Genomic DNA, 25,138 nt, shown 5'->3' with positions numbered 1-25,138 from the left:
ATGGAAGAAACTGCTGGATTCCCAAACAGTTCCTCTTAAAGAACCCACACAAGGACTCACCTACTCACACTCTCTCCCTCTGAGCTCCAGTCCTGGGGTAGCAGCTTGAAAGACACCAGTGGTATAAAGGGAGAAACTGAAGTGCCTGGCATCAATGCAGAGGCCATTGTCCCTTTGCTAAACCCTTCTCCCCACAGAGCTGGTAAACCGGTGCCATATCTAAGACTCTATCAATCTGGCTAACACTGTGTGACTCCCACTTGGAGATCCCAAGAGACTCTGCCCCACCCAATTTACTATCCCACCCAAACTGCTTTTCCATAACAATGGTTGGTGTTGGCTCCCAAATCCTAGCAAACATGCCGCAGCTGGCTTCAGCGAGACCTAGCCATAGCCAGATTAGATTCACAGCTTGGCTTCTTCTGGGAATCTGTAAGCCCAGCACAAGGAGCAGCCATCTCTGGCTGACTTACAGCTCAGGCAGGGTGCTCCGGGCAAAACACAGGTGGGAGGTGACCTTGGCTTTTATCACCCAGGAAACCCCAGGGCCAGTACACCCAGTAGACAGCTACAGAGGACATCGGAGCACCACCATCCTGCCCCTGCACAGATGATAATCCACGTATGGTACAAGTTGGTGGTCAGCGGTCACAGGAAGTCCTTGCAGCTCACTGGTCTGGGAAAATACCTCCCATTGATCTTCCAACAGCAGCCAAGGCTCAACTACAAGTGCAGGGTGTACTCAGCCCACACAAAGGGCACACCTCAAGTACCAGCTTGGGTGATTGGGGAGGGTGTGCCATTGGACCTTATAGGACATCTATTATATTAGGCCACACTACTAAGACATAGAGTCAAAGCAGCTCTACCTAATACATAGAAACAAACACAGGGAAGCTGCCAGAATAAGGAGACAAAGAAACATGGCCCAAGTGAAAGAACAGATCAAAACTCCAGAAAAAGAACTAAATGAAATGGAGATAAGCTGTGTATAAGATGCAACATTCAAAACACTGTTTAAAAGGATGCTCAAGGAACTCAGTGAGGACCTCAACAGCATAAACAAGACCCAGTCAGAAACAAAGGATACACTAACCGAAATAAAGAACAATTTACACAGAAACAACAGTATACTAGATGAAGCCGAGGATCAAATCAATAATTTGGAACATAAGGAAGCAAAATACAACCAATCAAAATAACAAGAAGAAGAAAGGATAAAAAAAAAAATGAGGATAGCATAAAGAGCCTCTGGGACTACTTCATGTGTTCCAGCATTCACATCACAGATGTACCAGAAGGAGATGAGAAAGAGCAAGAAATTGGAAGTCTGTTAAAAAAAAAAATGAAAGAAAACTGTCCTAATTGGTGAAGGAAATAAACAACAAGTCCAGGAATCATGGAGAATCCCAATTATGATGGATGCCAAGAGGCCCACATCAAAATTAAATGGCCAAAAGTTAAAGAGAAACTCTTTGAAAAGCATCAAGAGAAAAAAAGTTAGTCACCAGGTGGTTGCCAGATGGAAGATGGGACAGGGAGAATAGGTGAAGAGGTAAGAGGATTGAGAAGTATAAATAAGTAGTTACAGAATAGCCATGGGGATGTAACATAGAGTATAGGAAATGGACTAGCCTAAGAACTTATACACATAACCCAGGGACATGAAAAATGGTGGGGAGATTGCCTCAGGGAGTAGGGGGCACTAGGTGGAGGGTGACAAAGGGGGAAAAAATCAGGGCAATTGTAATAGCATAATCCATAAAATATAATTAATATAAAGATTAACTCTTTATTATCTGTTGCAAAAAAAATCATACCTTGCTTTTTGTCTTATCATTCAGTTTATACTAAATCTTAAGACTTAGAAAATTGAAAGTTACATGTAGTAAAATCTAATGCCTTACTTTTACTCCCTTTTAAAATTTTTTATTGTATTTTTTCCATTATCATTTATTACTCTTATACCCACTTCTGCCCACAATCAACACACTGTTGACCATGTCCATGAGTACTTTTTCCTTTTTGCTCAATACCTCCATCCCCTAACCATCCCTATAGCTGTCATTCTGCTCTCCATCTATGAGTTCGTCTCTATTTTGCTGTTAATTCGGTTTGTTCACTACCTTCCACATATGAGTGAAATCATGTGGTATTTGTCTTTCTCTGACTGGCTTGTTTCACTTATCATAATTTTCTCCAGGTCCATCCATGCTGTTACAATGGATAAAGTTTTATTCTTTTTTTATGAGTGAGTAGTATTCCATTGTGTAAATGTCCCAGTTGTTTTATCCACTTATCTACTGAGGGACACTTGGGCTGCTTCCATATCGTGGCAATTGTAAATAATGCTGCAAAGAGCATAGGGGTGCTTATGTTCTTTTGAATTAGTGTTTTGGGTTCCTTTGGATATATTCCAAGAAGTGGGATTGCTAGGTCAAAGGCAGTTCCATTTGTAATTTTTTGAGGTATCTCCATACTGCTTTCTATGGTGGCTGCACAAGTCTGCATTCCCACCAACAGTGCAGAAGGGTTCCCTTTTCTCCACATCCTCGTCAGCACTTGTTTGTTGATTTATTGATGATAGCCGTTCTGACAGATATGAGATGGCTTCTCTTTGTGGTTTTAATTTTTCTCTGATGATTAGTGACACTGAGCATCTTTCCATATGTCTATTGACCATCTGTGCATCCTCTTTGGAGAAGTGTCTATCCAGGTCCTTTGCCCATTTTTTTATTGGATTGTTTGGGGGGGGGTTTTGGTGTTGAGTTTTATAAGTTCTTTATAAATTTTTGGTATTAACCCCTTATTCAGATGTATTGGTGAACATGTTCTCCCATTCTGTTGATTGCCTTTTTATTTTGTTGATGTTTTCCTTTGTTGTGCAAAAACTTTTTAGTTTGATATTGTCCCATTTATTTTTTCTTTTGTTTCCCTTGCCAGAGGAGACATATCTGATAAAATACTGCTATGAACAATGTCTGAGATTTTGCTGCCTATGTTTTCTTCTAGGATTTTTAGGGTTTCAGGTCTAACAATTAAGTCTTTAATCCATTTCGAATTATTCTTGTGTGTGCAGTACCTGTTTAGTGTTAACAAGATCTTTTAGCTTTTTTCTTGTCTGGGAAGCTATTTATCTTCAATTTTAAATGATAGCTTTCCTGGGTAAAGTAGCCCTAGTTGTAGGTCCTTGCTTTTTATCACCTTGACTATTAACATGCCAATCCCTTCTGGCCTGAAATGTTTATTTTGAGAAATCATTTGACAGTCTAATTGGAGGGCTCTTGTAGGTGACTAGCTGCTTTTCTCTTGTAGCTTCTAGGATTCCCTCTTTGTCTTTAAACTTTGCCATTTTAATTATGACATGCTTGGTATAGGCCTACTTGGGTCCAACTTGTTTGGGACACTCTCAGCTTCCTGGACTTGTGTGTCTTTTTCCTTTACCAGATTAAGGAAGTGTTCAGGCATTATTTCTTTAAATAGGTTCTTGATCCCTTGCTCACTTTCTTCTCCTTCTGGTATTTCCATGATGCAGATGTTGTTACACTTAATGTTGTCCCAAAAGCTCTCCTCACTTATTTTAATTCTTTTTTATTTTTGCTGCTCTGCCTGGGTGTTTTTTTTCCTACCTTATCTTCCATATTGCTGATTCTGTCCTTTGCTTCATCTAACCTACTGCTTATTCCTTCCAGTGTATTATTTCAGATATTGCATATTTTATTTCTGACTGGCCCTTTTTTATGGTCTATGTCTTTTTCCATGCTGTTGAGTATCCTTATAATCATTACTCTAAACTCTATATCTGATAAATTGCTTGCAAAAACTCTTGTTTTGGTCTACATCTAACACTCCCTGTGACTGGCCCTGTGCAACCTGGTTTGAGCTATCAGTGATCCACAGCCTGTGGCTCACTCTGCTGGGACTCAGTGTGTGTAGAAAGAACCGAGCTGCACACCAAGGATGGCTTTTACCAACACCAGGCTTGGGGGATGTCAGCTAAAGTCTCACAGCTCCCAGAGATCGACCTTCATTGTTTACCTTGATCTCTGCAATATCCTTGAGCTGTACTCAGCAGCCTGGCTTAAGCTCCACAGGGTGTGGTGAGAGGGAATCCTGTGGGTGATAGTATTCCTTCCCCCGAGGAAGATGCCACATTAAGCCTAGTGCTCTGCCTCAGAAAGATGACTTCTGCAGTATGGGGAATGAGCCTGCACAGGGATCCTGGTGGCTGACCCTTCATCTTTCTCCCCTGAGCCACCAGCCCCAGACTCTCCTCACACATTTCTAGTCCACTATGCCCTCCCTTTGCCAGAGTCCAGGGTAAGTGGTTGCAAATGAAATTTTGTGCATTGGCCCTTTAAGAGGTTCTTTGCATCTCTAGACATCTCTTCTTGGCAGAACAAAACCTCTCTGCTTTTCATAGTCAGATTTTTTTGGATTTATTTTCTGCTTCTGGTGCTCTAGACTAGGGAGCCCACATTTCTAAAGGGAAATGCCGTGGCCATTGAAATATCCCTCTGGAGCTTCAGCTGCTGCCTGTGGTAGAACAGCCAGCCCTCTCATGCCTCCATACTTCCTACCAGTCTTGATATGGTGATGTGGTTTCTTCTGTAAATCCTTGTTATCGGGCTTCTCTCCAGCTAGTGTTCAGTAGGTTATTCAGGATGATTTCTCTTTAATTTAGTTGTAACTTCAGTTTAGTCCTGGGAGAAAGTTAGTGTAACTTCCACCTACACTGCCTCCATCTTGTGTCCTTTCCCTATCCTTTTCTTTCAAAAAAATTAATGACTTAGCTATTTATCCAAATTTCCTTTGTGTCCTTTTTTTTATACAATCACATTAATCTATGCAGCATTTACCAGGAGAAAATGAGCATTTCTTGGATAAAAGAATACATGACATTGAGTATTCACTCCTGCCCATAAATTAAGCTAAATTAGCTTTTCTTTCATTAAACATATTTTAAAATATTTTAAAATTCTCATCCACCATCCCCTGCCCTTTGACTACTATCAGCTTTTTCTCTATCTCTATGGGTCTGTTTCTATTTTGTTTTGTTTATTTTTTGTTTCGTTTTTTAGATTCCACATATAAGTGAAATTGTATGGTATTTGTCTTTCTCTGTCTGACTTATTTTACTTAACAAAATACTCTCCAGGTCCATATTGTCACAAATGACAAGATTTTATTCTTTTTTTTATTGCTGAATAATATTCCATTATATAGATACCACATCTTCTTTATTCACCTATTGATGGACATATACATTTCTTCCATATCTTGGCTATTACTAGTAATGCTGCAATGAATATTGGGATTCATCTATCTTTTTGAATTAGTATTTATGTTTTGTATTCTTTGTCTATCTCCATAAGTTAAATTTCAGGATCATATGGCAGCTTTATTTTTAATTTTTTGAGGAATTTCCATACTGTTTTTCATAGAAGCTCCACTAGTTACAATCATACCAACAGTGCACTAGTGTCCCTTTTTCCTCCACATCTTCACCAGCACTGGTTTATTGGTTTTTTCATGATTCTGACAAGTGTGTGGTGATATCTCATTGTGATTCTAATTTACATTTCTCTGATGATTAGCAATGTTGGGCATCTTTTCATTTCTCTGTTTGACCATCTGTATGCTCTTATTGGTGAAGTGTCTAATCAGATCCTCTGTCCATTTTTCAGCTGGATTGTTTGGGTTTTTGGTGTTAAGCTGTAAGAGTTCCTTATATATTTTGGATACAAACCCCTTATCTGATATGTCATTTGCAGATATATTCTGCCACCCAATAGATTGTCTTTTTGTTTTGTTGATGGTTTTCTTCGCTGTACAAAATCTTTTTAGTTTGATGTAGTTCCAGCATTTATTTTTTTGTTGTTGTTGCCCTTGCCTGAGGAGACACATCCAAAAAGATATTGCTAAGGGTGATGTGAGAGAGTTTACTATCTATATTTTCTTTTAGGAATCTATGGTTTCAGGTCTTACAGTTAAGCCTTGAATCCATTTTGAATTTATTTTTGTGTGGTGTAAGAACGTGGTCTGATTTCATTTTTTGCATATATCTGTCCACTTTTCACAACACAACTTATTGAAGTGATTGTCTTTATCCCTTTGTGTATCTTTGCTCCCTTTGTCATAGGTTAATTGACCATATAAATGAGAATTTATTTCTAGGCTATTTTATTCCATTGCTCTATATATATGGTTTTATGTCAGTACCATACTGTTTTGATTATATTAGCTTTGTAACATAGTTTGATATCAGGGAGCATGATACTGTCTACTTTGTTCTTTTTCAAGTTTTCTTTGGCTATTTGGGGCCTTTTGTGATTACATGTTAATTTTATAATTAGCGTTTTTAGTTCTGAGAAGAATGCCATTGACATTTTAATAGGGATTGCATTGAATCTGTGTATTGCTTTAGGTAGTAAGGCCATTTTAACAATATTAATCCTTCCAATCTATGCACAACATACATCCTTTTATTTATACATATATTCTTCAATTTATTTTTTTCAATATCTTATAGTTTTCAGAGTACAGGTCTTTTACCTCCTTGGTTAAATTTACTGTTAGATATTTTATGCTCTTTGATGTAATTGTAAATAGAATTTTTTTTAACTTCTAATTGTTTGTTATAGAATAATAATTATTATAGAAACACAACAGATTTCTATATATTGATTCTGTGTCTGGCAACTTTACTGAATTCATTCATTAGTTCTAATAGTTTTTGGTGGAGTCTTTAGGGTTTTCTAAATATGATATCATGTTGGGCAGGTTCTTAATTCCCTGCCTTTTTGCTGACAATTATGAAGATGCAGCAGCTTCTGAAGGGTTGTTCCCCTAAGCCTTCTGATGATTTTGTAAATATATAAATCACAATATTAACCCCCTTTTTGCTTTAAGTGCCTAGGACACTTTCATTTTCTGCTGCTGCACCCTGACTTATACATTTCATACTTCTAAGTGTGAGGCATATATTTACAATAACTTATAGTAGGAAGGAGCTCCATGAGGAGCCAATTTTTTCTTCTCTCTCTGAATACTAATGCACATTATTTGAAACATAAACATTTTTAATGCTGTACCCTTATTTTGGTATGTACATTATGCCATCACCTGAACTTTCTGGAACTATATGATATTGGAATATAAATATTGCCATAGTTCAAAACTCTATGCATCAGAAAAAAATGCCAGAGGTTTCATCCAATTTGAAATGCAGGTGCTTGCCAAAAAGATAAAACAAAACAAAACAAAACAAAACAAAACAAAGAGACTTGATTCAACAAGAGTTACTGGGGATAGGAAAACTTTAATTTTTCATTTTATTATCTAAATGCAACCTTTCTAATGTTAAGTAATTGCTTACTTTGTCACACTATAGCTTGCATTAATTCTTAAGACACATTTGGCCCGGAAGGTGGTCCATATTAAAGCCCATACAAATGTTTCAAAGTAATTATTTAGAGTAAAAATTGATTTCAAAATTCTAGCTTATTTTAATAACAATGATACTATAAATAACTGCCATATATTATGCTTTTTAACATTCCAGCTGTTATGCTGAGTGTATTTTATCTCATGTGCATTATTGGCTTGAAAGTTCTCATAGGTAGATATTGTTATTTTCATTTTACAAATGATAAACTGAGATTCAGTGAGATTAAGCATCTCGCTCAAGGTCACACAACTAGTATAATTGCAAAGCTGTCATTTACACCCAGACCTTTTTGACTCTGAAGCTCATGGCCCTTCTACTTTTTTCTCCCCATGCAGCACCCACCTGAGACACTGGGGCATTTAGGTTTTCATGTAGCTTTAAGACATGCAGGATGTCTGCTGCAAATTGTATTGTAACTAAAGGATGATAGAGGGATTATTTCTTAAAAAATCTTATTTTCTTTCCTGGTGAAAATATGGTCATGTAAAATTTTTATATGTCTTAATTCAAGGAGGTCTAGGAAAAGGAGCCAGTAATGGGTACTCACAAAAAGGTAAATTCGACTACTTGAGAGTTCTGTGACATTACCTTTTGTCAAAGGTTTGTACAAACCTGACATTTGCTGGGTCTCACTTCTAGTGAGAAAAAGACTAACACAGAGAGTAGCATATGGTAAAAGTTTAGCTGTCATCAGGAAAACCTTGTTCCTTGCCTTCACCACCATTCCCCCAAAATAACTGTGTGTACATCCCTGCAAGATCCCGCATTCTCAGTGCTGTGCTAAAAAAATGCATCCAAGTCTCCCTTGTCTGTTCAAATGATATTTCCTGTTTGCTCAATGTTTACAACAAAAGGGGTTGGAGGAGGTAAAACTCTGCCACTCACAGCAAAGGACTTTGTTTACCTGGGCAATGGATTCTAAGCACTGGCAACAGGTGTTGAAAAGCTCAGGGCTCGGTTTAATTTTGAGTGTTGCCCAATCCCCAACCTAAGCGTTACTTGTTTGCAAACAAACAACAGACACTGGCTTCCCTTCCCTGGGTATAAATGTCATGGTCGGGAGTCAGGGGTCCCAGGTTGCTCAGTGGTGTGTCATCAGCTTTTCTCAGGGAAAGCTGAAACCAACCAGTATTCCTCCCAGACAACCCTGAGGCCCCCAAAACAGTGGGGCCTCCTGAAGCTCCCCACCAGGACTTTGTGCTCTGAGTCAAACACAATATGCCCCACAGCCAGAAATCAGCTGATTCAACTTTTGCTGACTCTTCAGACTGGACCTTCCTTCTATAATCTCTAAGTTTGTTTTTAATAAATGTTTAACTTCTTGGTTAATTTTCTTGACTCCTGAGGGTATTTTTTTACAAGTCAGCTAAATGCTTGCTGATCTGTTGGTGCACTCAAAACTATAAACAATTCAGACAACTTTTTGTCCACCTGACACTCTCCCTTATTCTGTGGTCTTGCATTGTCAATGAAATTTTTTCTTATATTCTTCCTGCCATCTGCATAATTGCCAGCATTTCATGAGGCTTGCTTCTCTCTCTTTGCCTCTGGGAAAGAATTGTTTGTTCAACCATCACTAAACTGATATTTTTCTGTCTTCATATTTCTCATGTCTTGAAGAGTGGTATATAATTAACTCTGAAATTTTGATGATTTTCATGCTACTGTGTTTCCTCTGGCAATTCACATGTTTTCTACTTTCTTCCTCCCAGTCTATTTATCACAGAGAGGGGGACTTCTCGCCCACACACTTACTCCATTTGCTTTTTAAAAGGCTTTGTGGTTCTTTGGAAAAAGAAAATGTTATCTGCTGCCACAGAGCCCAAACTGTCTCCTTTGTCATTTTGCCTGAGCTCCTTGGGTCACGTCCCCCAGCCTTGGTACTTGGGTATTGGCCTTGGAGGTGCTAGTGTAATCCCATAATGGAACCACATTTAAAAGCTAGATAGATTCCTCAGAGTACTGTTGATCTAATATGTTTCCATTACCGGTATTTATCGGTAGGTGCTTGAGACAGCAAAGCTACTGGGAGGTTTTCTGAAAATGGGAGAGAAGGGCCAGAATGACATGAATCTTGGCATGGATCTCTAGCATGTTTCTTTCTCCCCCTGCCATACCTCAAATGGTCTTCCTTATTTTCTTTTATTTTTTTGCTCTATCTCATTGTTATGTTGAGTTTTCTAATAACAACAAATGATTTAAACCAGAAGTCCTGTGCTAAGATTTTGGGTGGTGGGCCCCTTATAGTAAAGGCTTCCCCTGCTAGATGAGTGTTCTAGGGACCCATCTGTATCAGTGTACCAGCTGGTGTTTTTATGAGATGCTGTATTCAGCTTCAGTGAGTTTTTTTTAAGATTCTTTCGATGCTTTTGCCCATTTCATAATGGGTGATTAATGAGTGCATCTGCCCATGCCTCACTGAGTGTTCAGTGATTTTTAACCAAAAAAATGGCATGACCCCCATGCCCCACTCTCCCTATTCACCCGATCTTGCCCTGAGTGACTTTTTTGTTTGTTTGTTTCCCTCGATGAAAAAGTCCTCAAAGGGAAACATTTTGCTGATGTGGAAGAGGTGAAACCAAAAAAACAGCAGAAGCACTTGAAAGATATCAAAATCAACGAGCTCAAAAACTGTTTTGGGCAGTGGAGAAAACATCTCGATAGGTGCATTGCATCAAATGGAGAGTGCTTTGAAGGTGACTGAAGTTTAAACATGTAAGAATAAACACACAATCTTTTATAAATAAATTCCGTTTTGAGGGGAGAGATATATATATATAAAATCTCTTTTCACATGACTTTTCAGAGGCCTAATTTTTCATTTTAGGTCCCTGTCTCAGGTGTCAGTAAACCCCCCTGTGCTGGCATGGTGCCGTGCCACTGGGAACTCCATCAGCATTTCTAGACTGGACTGGAATTATGTATTTTATGGAAAAAGTCGAATAGTAGATTGGAATAGTCAGAGTGGAACAAGACTAGATTCTGAGCATCCAAAGGCACCCAAGGTGTTTTTAGTTTCCTGTTTTTCCTGCTGTTACTGTTGAATTTCTTTAGAACAACCTGAATTGTTTTCAAGCCTTTCATCAGAGTGATGGTGAGTTTTCTCATCCCACCAGGAGAAACAGGAAACTGGTCCTCAGGGCCAAGATCGACATGTGATTTAGATTTTCTGCCTCTGAGAGAACTGAGGTATGGAACTGCCTGGAAGTCTGCAGGTTGGATTAAAAGCTCTCTTGAGGCCCTCACCAACCATGTGGTTTTATAATTCCAGGGTACAAAAGCATAATGACTAGCTCACACCTGTTTTAAGATAAAACTCAGAAGGCAGTGGAGATATGAAGGGCAGTTAACCTGGGTGACCTAAAAGCTTACAATGTGACTTTCTTTCACCAATGGATAAGAATACTCCTTGAGTATCATGATATATGCCACTTAGCCAGGGCAAGTATCATGATATTTTAATAGCTCTGGAGATGATAACTTCTGAAATGTGAATCAGATCTGCCCTCATTTATAATGTTCCAGTGCCTTCTCCTTGCCAGTTGGATAAAGTCCAAACATTCATCATGGCTCTATATTGGTGCTTTCTCTCCTTACCACCTAGGACTCTGTTCATTCTAGTCTATGTTTTACATGTCTTCAGTGGTCCTAGAGGATTCCCTAAAACAGCTGCTTTATCACCGGGAGAGTGCCTTAAAATCACTTGGATTGATGTTTGAAAATACGATTTCTACCTGCTCCTCTCCTCCTTCAGCTTTTGAAATAGAATTTTTGTAGGGTTGGGATGTGGAACAGCTATGATATTTTAAAGCTTCCATGGGATTCGGATACACCCTGGCATTTGGTATCTACTGCTTCCAGGCCTAGCTGCTATCTGGGCACCCCATGGCTGGAGCCATTTTCCCATCAGCTGGGCCAACATCTCAAAATCCAGGCCAAGAACAGAAGACACAGATAGAGGGAGGACTCCCTCTCCCATCTACCTGGGTCCTATTATTTGACTTCTTGCTTCCTGTCTGGGGATTGCCGTTTCATCCATTACTAAATGCCAGATATGGACTCATCTTCAAGAGTCCCCTCCCCACCCACAAGTATGCCTACGCCTGACAGGCTCAGCAGGGTGACCGTGCCAGCACATGATAAACACAGTCCAGTGTGCCCAGCTCCTGCAAGGTGTGAATACCTGACGGGTAGTCTAAATTTCTAAGCAAACTGCTGCTTTTCAAGTGTTTATATACTGTTATATTTATACTTACATATTGTTATGTATACTAAGCATCCTTATCTGCACAGCTCCCTGTGTGTCAAGGGTCCCTGGTTGCCCTTCTGACCTTGTTGGCTTTCACAGTTCTTGTGGAAGCCCCTCTCCCACCTCTGGCAGTTAAGCACTAACATCCAACCTCTCTTGTTTCAAGACCCTGTCAATCCCACAGAGACAAGTTCTGTAACTTCCTCTTCTACCCTTGGCCCTGCCCACAGATGTGACCACACAGAACTTCCTCCTGACTCTGGTGTCCCCTCACCAGCCCATGCCTGATATGAAGAGTGTGTCCTGGAGGATCTCTCATGGAACATGATCCTCCGGGGGCTCTCATGGCCTCACATCCACTCTACATTCACTTCCTTGACCTTTATTCTTTTTTGGAAATTCACAGAATGTGAAATTCACCATTTTAAAGTACACAACTCAGTGGCATTTACTACAGTGATAATGTGCAACCACCACCTCCATCTAGTTATAAAACATTTTCATCTCCCCAAGAGAAATCCTGAACCATTAGGCAGTCACACGACATCCCTTCTTCCTGCAGCCCCAGGTGTCACCAGTCTGATTTGTATCTCCATGGGTTGACTACTTTTAGACTCCTCGCATTGAGTGCAGGAATTGCAACAGCCTCGCTTCTGCACCGCTTTTGCAGGAGACCATACTACAGCTACGCCCAGTTTACTGAAGTCAACTCAAGGCTGATTTTTGTTAAAGGCACCCTGAGCCAATGATCTGTGGCTAGCTAGGGGGCAGGCAGGGTCACGGGGCTTCCTAGGCAGGGGCTGTGGACTGTGTAATTTCTTTTGGAGGAAAGCATGAGAAAGCATGAAAATATGATATTCCTAGAACAACGCTTGAAAATAATTTGTGAAAGTCTGCTTGCTAGGGTGGGAACTGAGAAACCTTTGATAACTAGAGAAGAAAAAGTGAAGAGAAGGAATACCAAGGAGAGAAGTTTTACAACTTAATAATTTTCCAACTGCCTGGACTGGGTAGTCCACAAGACCTCTCTGTCATGAAAACTTCTAGACTTTGGTACATATCAGAATCTCCTGTATAGTGGATTCAAAAATACACTACAGGTTCCACAGACTATGATTCTTTGGGTTCTAGTTGAGAATCTTTATTTCTAAAATATGCTCCTCTGATGATTATGATATACATCAGAATTTGAGAAGGACAACACTATGGGAATTTGCAATAAGAGGAGAATTAAAACAATAGAAAATCAAGCCTCTTTCCTGGTTAGAAAATTCCTTCTCAGCTGCCTGCCATCTGTCCTGGCTCTGAAGGGTAATTACCACAAATGAGAAATTAGAATACATTTTAAAGCTTAATAATGATAATGGTAATAATATTAATAAATGATATAATAAAAAGGCAATTCGGTTTCAGGAGTGGAAAGGGATATAGTCATGCTGGAGGAGAAAGGAATCCAAATTCTTTTTTTTTCAGTGATTTAATTTAATTTTTTAAAATTTATAAATCATGTTAATTCTATTACAGTTGTCTCAATTTTTCTCCCTTTACCCCCATCCACCCATCCCACCCCCACCCCCTGCTCCCACAGTCAATTCCCACTCTATTGTCCATGTCCATGGGTCATTTATACATGTCCTTTGTTTAGTCCCTTCCCATTCTTTCCACCATTGTCCTCTTTCCCCATCCCCTCTGGTCACTTTCAGTCTGCTCCAAGTTTCCATGCTTCCATGCTTGTGGTTTGTTTTGTTCGTTAGTTTATTTTGTTGAATAGTTTCCACTTATAAGTGAAGTCATATGGTATTTGTCTTTCATCAACTGCCTTATTTCACTTAGCATAATATTCTCCAGTTCCATCCATGTTGTCGCAAAAGGTAAGATTTCCATCTCTCCCTTCCTTCCTCCCTCTCTTCCTTCCTCCCTCTCTTTCCTTCCTTCTTTCCTTCCTTTCTTTCTTTCTCTTTTTCTTTCTTCTTCCTTTCTTTCTTCCTTCCTTTCTTTCTTTCTTTCTTTTCCTTCCTTCCTTCCTTCCTTCCTTCCTTCCTTCCTTCCTTCCTTCCTTCCTTCCTTCCTTCCTTTCTTTCTTTCTTTCTTTCTTTCTTTCTTTCTTTCTTTCTTTCTTTCTTTCGTTTCTTTCTTTCTTTCTTTCTCCCTCTCTTTCTTCCTTCTTTCTTTCCTTAAATGCAGATTGATTTTATTTATTTTTTTAATGTCAAAGTTAATTATAAAATATTTAAAAATTTAAATCTATTATAAAGTCTCAGCAATTAAACCAACATGACACTAGCACAGAAATAATCAAGTAGAACAATGAAAAATAATGAGCACTCTAGAGAGAAACGTATGTATCTGTCTAATAATGTAATATATCATTAACTGATATTTCAAATCAATGGGGAAAATAAGACTTATTCAAAGAATAAGGTGCATGGACCACTATTACTTGAAATAAAAGAAATATAGAGCCCTAGTTCACATTATACAAGAAATATTCAGGTGAGTTAAAAATCAATATATAAAATCTAAGGAGTTTTAGGAGATAATACAAACTAATATTTTTCTTACCCTGAAGTAATGTATTCAAATCCAGAAGCTATAAAGTAAAATATTGACAATATGAATATTAAGTAATGTATTCAAACCCAGAAGCTATAAAGTAAAATATTGACAATATGAATATTAAACATTTAAGACTTTACAGTAATATAGATATAAAAAAGTTATAGGAGAAGTAATAGAATAGGAAAGTATTTGCAACACATCTAAAAAAGGGTTAATGGTTTTTTTTGGGTTTTTTTAGGGAAGAAATTCTACAAACATTTAATCAAAAAATGGATAAAAAATACCAAAAAGTCATGTAAAACTTTTTAAAAATAGTAGAAATAGGCAAGAAATATGCAAAAACAGATTGTTTCAACAAATAGTAAAGGAACAATTAAAATAACACATCATTGTCACAATCAGATTAATAAGTATTAAAAATATTGGTAATATCAAGTATCAAGTATCAAGTATTGGCAACTGTGAGACGAACTGGGTATTCATAGACTCTTTTTCTTCATCTCAAAGCAGTCCCTTTAGCATATTTAGCAGTGCTGGTTTGGTGAAGGTGTATTTTTTTAGCCTTCTTTTGTCTAGGAAACTCCTTATTTTGCCTTCCACTTTAATAGAGAGCCTTGCTGGGTAGAGCAGTCTTGGGTGCAGGACTTTACTTTTCATTACTTGGAATATTTCTTGCCACTCTCTTCTGGCTTGTAATGTTTCTCTTGAGAAGTCAGCTGCTGGCCGTACCAAGGCTCCCTTATATGTTACTACCTGTTTCTCCCTTGCTTGCTTTAGGATTCTCTGTTTGTCTGTGATATTTTCCATTTTAATGATGATGTGTCTTGGAGTGGGCCTCATTGGGTTCCTCTTGAATGAGACCCTCTGTGCTTCCTGGACTTGTGTGACTTTTTCTGTCCTCAAGTTAAGGAAGTTTCTATCATTACTTTTTCAGACAGGTTCTCTATCCCTTCCTCATCCTCTTCTCCTTCTGGAATCCCTATTATACTTATATTATCACATTTCATGTTGTCCTGCATTTCCCTAAACGCCTCTTCATTCTTTTTGAGTCTTTTTTCATTTTCTTGCTCTTTCTGGGAGCTTTTTTCTACTTTGTCCTCCAGTTTGCTGATTTGCTCATTGGCTTCATCTAGCCTGCTTTTGATTCCTTGTACTGTGTTCTTCAATTCAGTAATTGTATTCTTTATTTTCTCTTGTCTCTTATTAATAGTTTCTATGTCCTTTTTCATGTAGTAAGTCCCTCATAGTTTCCCTGTAGTTTTTTGTAATTCTCTCTGACTCACTGAGCTCATTGAGCTTCCTTAGAACCATTGTTTGGAACTCAATATCTGATAGTTTTCTTGCCTCTCTTTCATTTCATTCTCTTTCTGGAGATTCCTCCTTTCCCTTCGACTGGGGGGTATTTCTTTGTCTTCCCATTATTTGTGAGACTCTTCTTTTTGTTTCTCCTTCTGCTTCTTAAGTTGATCTGTCTTGATTTCCTGACTTTGTGGTGGGAACTTCAGTTAGACTGTGCTAAAGCTGATTCCTCTGTCTCTGGGGTTACAAGGCTCCTCTCTTGCTATTGTTCAGTTTTTTATTCCAGGTGATTTCTCCACAGTTTAGTTGTAATTCCAGATTGATCCTGGGAGGAGGTCTGTGTGACTTCCACTCACTCCTCCACCATCTTTATTCAGTCCCAAATTCTCATTAGGAATGTTCAAAGACAGTCTTGGGACTTCCAAGCCAAAAAGGAGTAACAGGAACTGGGTTTACCCTCTCAGCTGAAACACCTGGAAAAAAAATTGGACAAAATATTAAGGTTTCAGGATACAAAGTCAATATAAAACCCCATGTTTTCTCTATATACCAGCAATGAACCATCAAAAATTGCAATGTAAAAAAATATTATTTACTATAGCATCAAAAATGATGAAATATTGAGGAGAAAATCGGACAAAAAATAAGTAAGACGGGTGCATTTGAAAAATACAAAACAATGTCCTGGCCAGTGTTACTTGGTTGGTTGAAGCATTGTCGTATATTCAAAGGGTTTATGGTTGGATTCCCAGTCAGAACACATGTCTGGGTTGCAGTTTTGATCCCTGGTCTGGGTGACTGATATTTTTCTCTCACATTGATGTTTCTCATTTTCTTTGCCTCTTTCTCTAAAAGTAATGCAAAAAATATCCTCGGGAAGGAAGGAAGGAAAGAATGAAAGAATGAAAGAAAGAAAGAAAGAAACAAAGAAAGAAAGAAAGAAAGAAAGAAAGAAACATTGCTGAGAGAAATTAAAGAATATCTAAATAAATTGAGAGTTATGCTGTATTCATAGGTCAAAATATTAATCAAAATTCTTGCAGGATTTTGTAGAAATTGACAAGCTGACTCTAGAATTCATATGGAAATGCAAGAACCTAGCACAGCCAAAACAACTTTTAAAAAGAATAAAATTGGAGGACTAACATTACCTGATTTCAAGGCATATTTTAAAGCTATAATAATCAAGACTTGATATTGGTATAAGATAAATAAATAAATCAATGGAACAGAATGGGGACTCCAGAAAAAAGAGGCATGCATGCACAGACAACTGATTTTTGAGAAAGGTGCAAAATCAATTGGATGGAGAAAGAAAGGTGCTGAACAATTTCTGTGCACAAAAAAATTGAACTTCAATCTGTACCTTACACTACGTATAAAAACTTACTCAAAATATGTCATAGACCTAACATTAAATCTAAAACTGTAAAACTTCTAGAAGAAAACATAGGAGAAAATCTTGTGAATTTGGGCTAGGCAAAGATTTTTTTTAGAGATTCCAAAACACAATCTATTTAAAAATATTGATCAATAGGTCTTCAGCAAAATTAAGAACTTTAGCTCTTCAAAAGATGGTGTTAAAAGAATGAAAAGACGAACAATAGTTTTGGAAAAATGTTTGCAGATCATATATTTAATAAAAGACTAGTATGTATAATATGTAAAGAACTTTCTAAACTCAATAAGAAAACAATCAACATAATTTTAAAAATGGGCAAAAGATGAACAGAAAGTTCACCAATGAAGATACATGGTTGGCAAAAAGGCATGTAAAAAGAAGCTCAACATCATTGTCATTATGGAAATGCAAGTTAAAAAATCACAATTTGATACACTATACATCTAATAGAATGGCTAAAATTGAAATGACTAAGCATACCAAGTTCTGGCAAAGATGTAGGGCAACTGGAACTTTCATGTACTGCTGAGGGGACATAAAATGGTTCAATGCCTTTGGTAAACAATCTGATGGTTTCTGAAAAAGTTAACCATATATTTACTGTATTATCTAGCCACTCTGCTCCTAGGTATTTTCCCAAGAGAAATAAAACCATATGTACATATAGCTTGTAGCAGCCCAAGCTAGTAACAACATAATTATACTGTGTGAAAGAGCAAAACAAGAGTACATACTGTCTGATTCTGTTTATATGAAATCCTAGAATATACAAGCCAGTTAATAGTGACAAAAAACCAGACCAATAGTTGTCTGAGTTTGTGTGGGGTAGGAGAGAGAAATTATAAAGGGGCATGAGGAAGTTTGGAAGGACAATGGATATGCTAATTATTTTGATTGTGAGAGTAGTTCCACAAGTGTATACATATGTCAAAACTTATAAAATTGCATCTTTTAAATGTGTGCAGTTTATTGTCTCTTAGTTATCTTAATATAAAGTTGTTTTGGTTTTTTTTTTTTAAAAGGAAGATCTTGTTAGAATTCCTAACCTCCATAGGAGCTGAGAGAATGGGTCGAAAGCAGAATATGGTGACAAAGCAGCCTGGGTCACTTGGCAGGCCGCATATACTACTGAGAGCATCTCCTAAGATCCAATCACCTTCAGCACCCACTGAAGGGAGAAAACGCTACAAAGGATGATTCTGGCTGTGTCTGGATCACAATTAAAACTGCAAATAACCCAAAATTAATTAAATCTCTCCGGCTAATATATCATTCTTAATTTCATCAACTGGACTCCGAATGAGAGCCTCAGCCTGCTTAGACGCAAAATTTTCCAAATGAAGAGAACTGAAATTGCTAGGTAATTGCAAACTTGGGTGTTTTGCCTCAGAAACAATTGCTATATTTCTTTGATTACTTGCTCAACTGGATTATTAGTTCATTATCATTACAACTATTGGACTTTGATATGGTGGCCCTTGAAGCACATAAATAAAGTATTTTTACAAAATAGACCAAAGTGGAGGGTCCCCCAAACCAGCTTGGCCCAGAACTATTGATTACCTTAACTTTCTGAGTGTTTGCAGAATCTTTAAGGATATTTCATGAACAAATGAAGAGCCTGTACCACTCATTTAAATAGTTAACAGCTTACTACTCTTGTGTTTTGAGACATCAATTTTTATTTAGCACCAGGATCTAGGTTATGAATTTTGAGGTCATCCTATTAAACAAATCTCTTTATTGTTAAACAGATTGGACTGTTAGAGATGCAGCCATTGTACCTGGGCAGACTTCTCGAGCAGAAAGCGGGGTGGGGAAGAAACCTGCATTCTAGACTGTTTCTCATTGGCCATATGATTTGGGCATGTTGTTGGGCCTCTCTGAGCCATGACAGACAGATTGAATAGGTTAAGTACGAGCTTTGCAAGAAGAATCTACCTGCTGCTACTGTGCTCAGCTACTTATTCTCAGGCAAATTACTGAACTGCTTTGGGTTTCACTTCTCTCCTCTTGAGCTTCTGGTGGCTCCAGACTTTTGCCGGCTACTTTTTAGAGTTGCTATTAAGAGGGAATGCAGTCAGCTATGTTAAATATTTTATACTTGCTAAAGCTATTATTTTTCTCAAGTGCAGAATGAAGGAATTCAGTCAGGGTATTTGAATAATCCCTGTATTAGTTTCCTGTACCTGACATAATAAGGTACCCCAAACTGGGTGACTTGAAACAACAGAAATTTATTCTCTCATGTTTCTGGAGGCCAAATCAGAAATCAAGGTGTTGGAAGGGCTGTGATTCCTTTGAAGGCTCTAGGGGAGCATCCTTATTTGCCTCTTCTAGCTTCTGGTAGCTCTAGCAGTTCCTTGTTTGTTGGCTGTGTCTGTCTGGCCTCTGCATTCTCTTTAATAGCACCTTTTCCTCAGTGTGACTCAAATCTCTCTCTGCCTCTGTCTTACAGACCCACCTGGGTAATCCTGAATGAGCTCTTCTCAACTCCCTTAATTACATCTGCTAAGACCCTTTTTCCCAATACAGCCACATTCAGAGGTTCTGGGTGGGACCTATCTTTTGGAGGGGGACACCATTAAACCTACTATAATCCTCTTTAGCATAATTACCTTAATATTTTGTTCTGGATATCAACATTTGGTCTAAACTTAAATGAGTTTGGCTTGTATATTGAGTAATATGAAAGCTATGACCAAATATTACATTCTCATATTGCCTGAGAATATATATTTTTTAATACTCTACATAAAATTGCACTCAATAATTTGCTATGGTGGGAGTAGGGGCATATATAGGACAAAACCTTATCAATGACAAGTTTATGCTATCTAGACAAAAATAAAATTTTGAAGCAGCGTGTGGCACCATAACAAGAACAAAAATTTGGCTAACGAGGATTTGGATTTAATTAAGAATGCTGGAGGAGTGACTGTCACCACTGAGCCAAGTTTATCAGAATTGGTGCCCCTGGGTTAACAATTTGGGATTTCTCCTTCAGCTGGCAGATGTCTGCCAGTCTAAAAAGCTACAGTTGAAGGTAAAAAGAGAAAGATGTTAGAAATAATGTTCCTCATAGACATCAGTGGCTCATTGTACTTCCTTTGCAGATAGTCATTAAAATTATGCAACAATTGAGACATCCCCTTGTTTTCTGATCCTAATTTTAGAGATTGAGCCACTGAGGAAGTCTAAGGACATTCCATCAGAGCCATAGCTACCAGATTTAATTCAGCATGAAGTGGACCATAGGTGAGCTAGTCTATCCTCAGAAAACCTGTTGTAAAATATAGAATTGGGTCAATAGCATGAGTCACCAAGGTAGCCAGATTTCATATTACCTGCAGCCCGTGGACTACTGAAGTCAGGCCAGACTCTCCCTCCTTCTCTTACCCTTGATCCTCCAAGGCACAGATAAGGGGAAGTTGCTGGTTTGGTGACCACTTGATATGTCCTCTCTGTACTTTCCATATGCCCTGGACCACTCCCTAGTTTCAGAATATTTACTTTTCGGTAGTTAGCTAGCAGTGGACCTATAATTTCTCTGATGTCAGTTCCAAGAAGGCAGTACATGCAGTCATTTTGCACTCTCTGGGGGCTATGGAGGTGGCAGCCTGGACCTGGGAGAAAAGACCTCTGGCTCTGAGGGTTGTGCTTGTAGGACTTGAATATCTTTAGTTTGTACCTCCAGTTCCGCTCTCTGTCCTTCTCCAGCTGCTATAGGCCCTGCAGGCTGGCATCAAGGGTGCTTTTGCTCTCTGTCTTCTAGTTTGGTATGGCTAATACAGAGCCTCCAAGAGAGATGGAGGAAAATGAAGTCAGGGCATTTTTTTTCAGGTCACTTCAGGGTCACCATGGGCAGGCCACATGCTTCTCAAACCAAGATCTCAGATCCTGACTGGCAGTCATTTCTACCCTACCTTCTGAGTGTGGGTTCTGATAACTTTCATGCCTCGTAGTAATAATGAAGTCCTCCCAGCCCCTGCTCACTGTGGGGTATTGGATCTTCTCTTATGTCTTACTTTCCCCATGCCCACAGCCTCGTCAGCTGTCCTTTTATGCAATTCTCCTGAAACCGTCCTGCATAGAGTGTGTCATCTCTTTCTCATAAAGACCTTGACTAATGCAGCTACTTCATTTATAAAAATTAAAAAATGATGTCCATCTATGGTATCTTCAGGATTAAACAGGATAACACATATAAAGCACTCAGCATAATAATGAGCACATAGTTATGTAAATGATATAACCGTGCTCTGTAAATGATAGCTCAAGAACCATTTCAGAGTGAAGCAGATATTGTACACCAATTCAAATAATGTCAGTTTGGTCCTGCTAATATTTATTAGGTCCCCGTTAGGTGAAGTCATGAAACCAGCCATTTCCCAGGTTACAAAGATGCATTGGCAAATTCATCACAGCCGACTCCTTCAGAGAACTCACAACCAGCAGCTTCATTTGTCTCTTTTTTCCCCCATATCCAGTCATCATTTGACAAATATTCATTGAGTGCCTCCAGTGTTCTGGGTCCCATGTTAACAGTACTTGGGGATGAAACAGCAAAATGAGACACCTCTGATCATAGAGAGTGAACAGTCTAGTGGGAGAAGTGAGGCATCAATTATGATTACATCAGTGGTTCTCTTTTAAAAACTGATATAAATGTTCTGAAGGAAGAAAGCTTGTTTCTGTAATGTATAAAACCTGGCCTGACCCAAGTAAGACCATACTTTGCTAATGACATGATATTCTCTTATGATAAAAGGATGAGTAAGGCAGAGTCAAGCAAAGAGTGGATACACGGAGGGGGAGAAAAAAAACAAAACCATGTATAAAGACCCTGCAGAGGGAGAGGGTACCATTCATATGGACTAGAAAGAGAGAAGGAGGGGCTGGTGGTGGAAAATGGGAGAGATGACTCTGAAAAAGTGAGGCCAGATGGCCAAGGCTCTGCAGGTTAGGGTTAACATTTTGGTATTTATTTAAAACAAACATAGGAAAAACAAACCTATTGGGATATTTTAAACATGGGGGTTTCATGATTATTTCAAGATTTGAAAACATCACTTTGGCTGCAACAAAGATAAGATAGATATGAGAAGACCACTTAGGAGGCTTTTGCCATACTTGGGGTGAAAGGTGATATAGTTTGGGCTAGAGTGGTACCAGAGGAACTGAGGAAAACTGGACCAATCCAAAAGACACTTAGATGACAAAATTAAGAAGAAAGTTGGTGGCTGGATACATATAGGGGATGAGGGAAGGAAGTATCAAAGAAGAATTCTAGGTTTCTGTCTGATTGGTCATGTCATCATCCAAGAAATGAAATATTGGATAAGGATTTGGTTTGGTATGGAGTGGGTGGGGAGACCGTAAGTACAGTCTTATGTTTGATGTGCTTTTTGATACATCTAGAAGAAGTCAAGAAGCAACTGGAACTGACAACATCAAATGTTGGCAAGGATGTGAAGCCACCAAGGATGTTGCTGGTGGGAATGCAAAATGCTACACACAATCTGGAAGGCAGTTTGGTGGTTTATTCCAAAACTAAACATAGTCTTACCATACAATCCATCAATCCCACACCTTGGTATTTACTCAAAAGAGTTGAAAACTTATATCTACACAAAAACCTGCAGAAGGATCTTTATAGCAGCTTCTATAACTTGGAAGGAGCAGAGATGTCTTTCAGTAGGTGAATGGTTAAAAAAGCTGAGGTACTTCCAAAATATGGAATATTATTCAGCATTAAAAAGAATTATCAAGGCATGAAAAGACATAAAGGGAACTTGATACACATGAGTATTACTAAGTGAAGGAAGCCAGTCTGAAAATGCTACATTCATGCAGGATTTCAACTATATGGCATGCTGGAAAAGACAAAACTATGGAGACAGTAAAAGATCAGTGGTTGCCAGGGGTGGAGCAGGGGGAGGGATAGGGACAACTTTTAAAGAAGTGGGGATGAATGTGTGTCATTATATGTTTGGTCCAAACCAATAGAATGTACAGCACCAGGAGCGAACTCTAATGTAATCTGTGGACTTTGAGTGATGATATGTCAATATAACTCATTCTTGGTAACAATTGTACAAGTCTGGTGAGTGATGTTGATAATGGGACAAGCTATACATATGTGGGGCAGAGGGTATATAGGAAATCTCTATATCTTCCCTCCAATTTTTTGTTTTGATCCAAAACTGCCCCAAAAGTCCTTAAAAATGAAGCAATTGAATATAGGGACCTGGAACTCCAATGGGTGATATGATATGGAGACTGGAGTTTAGTAATCACTAGAAAATGGATAGTCATTAAAGCTATTGATTGGCTTTGGGAAACTACCTACTGACAGGGTCCTGAAAGAACCCCAGAGAGGTACAAGGCAAAGCAGGAGGGCATGTGACAAAGAAACCATGAGAGTTTTGTAAGAAAAGGGAGCAGTTGACAGTATCTAATTTTCCTGAGAAGTTAAGAGGAGAAATGAAAAATGTGTGTTGATTTTAGCAACATAGAAATCATCAGTGACCCCAGCAAGAGTTCTTTTAATGGGCAAATGGAGGTCAGAGCTAACTTGCAGTAGGGTGAGGAAATGGAAGGAATTTTTATACTCCCTGACCTTTTTTCCTTTTCTGCAAGAGATTCAACTGTGAATGGTAGCTGGAAAGGTAAAGGGGTCAATGGAAAATTTTTGTTTTTCTTCTTCTAAGATGTGAGGAATTTGAACATATTTAACTGGTAACAAGACAGATCCACCTGAGAGGAGGTAGTTGAATATGCAAGGAGAGAGGTAAACAGCGGGGCAGTTTTGCTGAGAATGTTCTATTCTGGCTACCAAGCCTCCATACTTATATACATCCTAAAAACAATAGGAGCAGCAGCAGCTTTAGATTGGACATCTACTGACTCACAGACACTGAGCTTTTGTTCATGATTTCATTGACTCTGTGTAATAGGTAAAGTCCTAAAGTTTGCAATTATTTACATCTTTTATAAACCATAGCAGATCTAGTGTTATTGCTATAATAATCACTCACTAAGGAAGAGGCACCTATCTGGGCCAGTAAGAGTCCAACACTGGATTTTCGCTGGAACCGGGGGGAAAAGCTGAGCTGGTAGAACACAGGTCTGAAAGTGTCTGTGACCATGTACGCTACTTCAAGGGGAGAGATGTCTGAGAGTGATGTCACTGAGAAAGAAAACCTGACAGATGCAGAGACAGACCCCTGCCTCTTGCCTTGGCTCTAGTCTTTGCTTGTTACAGTGGATGCTGTGGCATCCCACCGAGTTCCTCACTGAACAGAGAAGTTCTCCAGCTCCTGGGACTATTGCCCTGCAGAAGAGAGCTACTTCTCCCATTCCATGCCCCTTACCAAACAATCTATAACCAGTGACAAGTTGGCAAGGGGATATAGGTCCTGGCCCCTTTACCCTGACACAAGACAACTCTGAAATATTATCCCAGCTTTGGAGGTCCCAACGAGGCTGGCTGAGCCCTTTGTTGTCACTGCACCATGAGTCAACATTTCCCTCTGCTTCATCCTGCTGTTGTGAAAATCAGCCTGTTCCTAGTGTTATCAGCAGGGGTAAGAAAAGAAAGCTAATTTTTTAGATGGGAGAATGGACCATTGTGACATGGGGTAGAGCAAATGGAGGACAGGAGAATAACCATAGAAATAGAACAGGGTGTAGGAAGGAGCTGCAAACAAGTCATTGGGTCCAAAGTAGGAGGGGGAGAACTTCAAAACCTTGCCCTATGAGTAACAGTTGAAGGAACTGAAAATGCTTAGTGAAGAAGTAAGGATTTATGAAGAATATGACATCAGTCTTCACATACAGTGTCTGGCACAAATAACACCCCTTTTTATTACAAAATCTCTTTTTACAAAATCATAAGCATGTAATTCTGTAACATAACAATTTCACACTCAAGCACAGCATATGACATTTTAGATGAAATGTTTAAATTAAAATTATAAATTATTACATCCACATTATTACCACTTTCCACACTCAAGCAGGCATTACGTATGCTGAACCCTGTATTTCACAGGCAATTGAGCAGAAGACAGATGAAGCTCATTCTGCTCAGACCTCTCACCTCAGATGGGTCTCCCCTCTTCCTCCTTGACCTCCTACAGTCCATTTTCACACATTTAGATCAAGTCTTATCACT

The 25,138-nt window shown here is 38.7% G+C and overlaps 1 pseudogene; it reads right to left on the bottom strand.

Annotated features, from left to right (window-relative positions):
- The window catches only part of LOC129082269 (60S acidic ribosomal protein P0-like), a 53,263-nt pseudogene extending 29,153 nt beyond the window's left edge, over positions 1-24,110 (bottom strand).
- Positions 24,111-25,138: the final 1,028 nt, after the last annotated feature.

Source organism: Pteronotus mesoamericanus, unplaced genomic scaffold, assembly GCF_021234165.1.
Source record: "Pteronotus mesoamericanus isolate MK-2021 breed Mesoamerican mustached bat unplaced genomic scaffold, CSHL_Meso_final scaffold_125, whole genome shotgun sequence".
NCBI lineage: Eukaryota > Metazoa > Chordata > Mammalia > Chiroptera > Mormoopidae > Pteronotus > Pteronotus mesoamericanus.
Note: the sequence above shows the minus strand (reverse complement) of the source record. Positions and strands in the feature narration are given on the sequence as shown.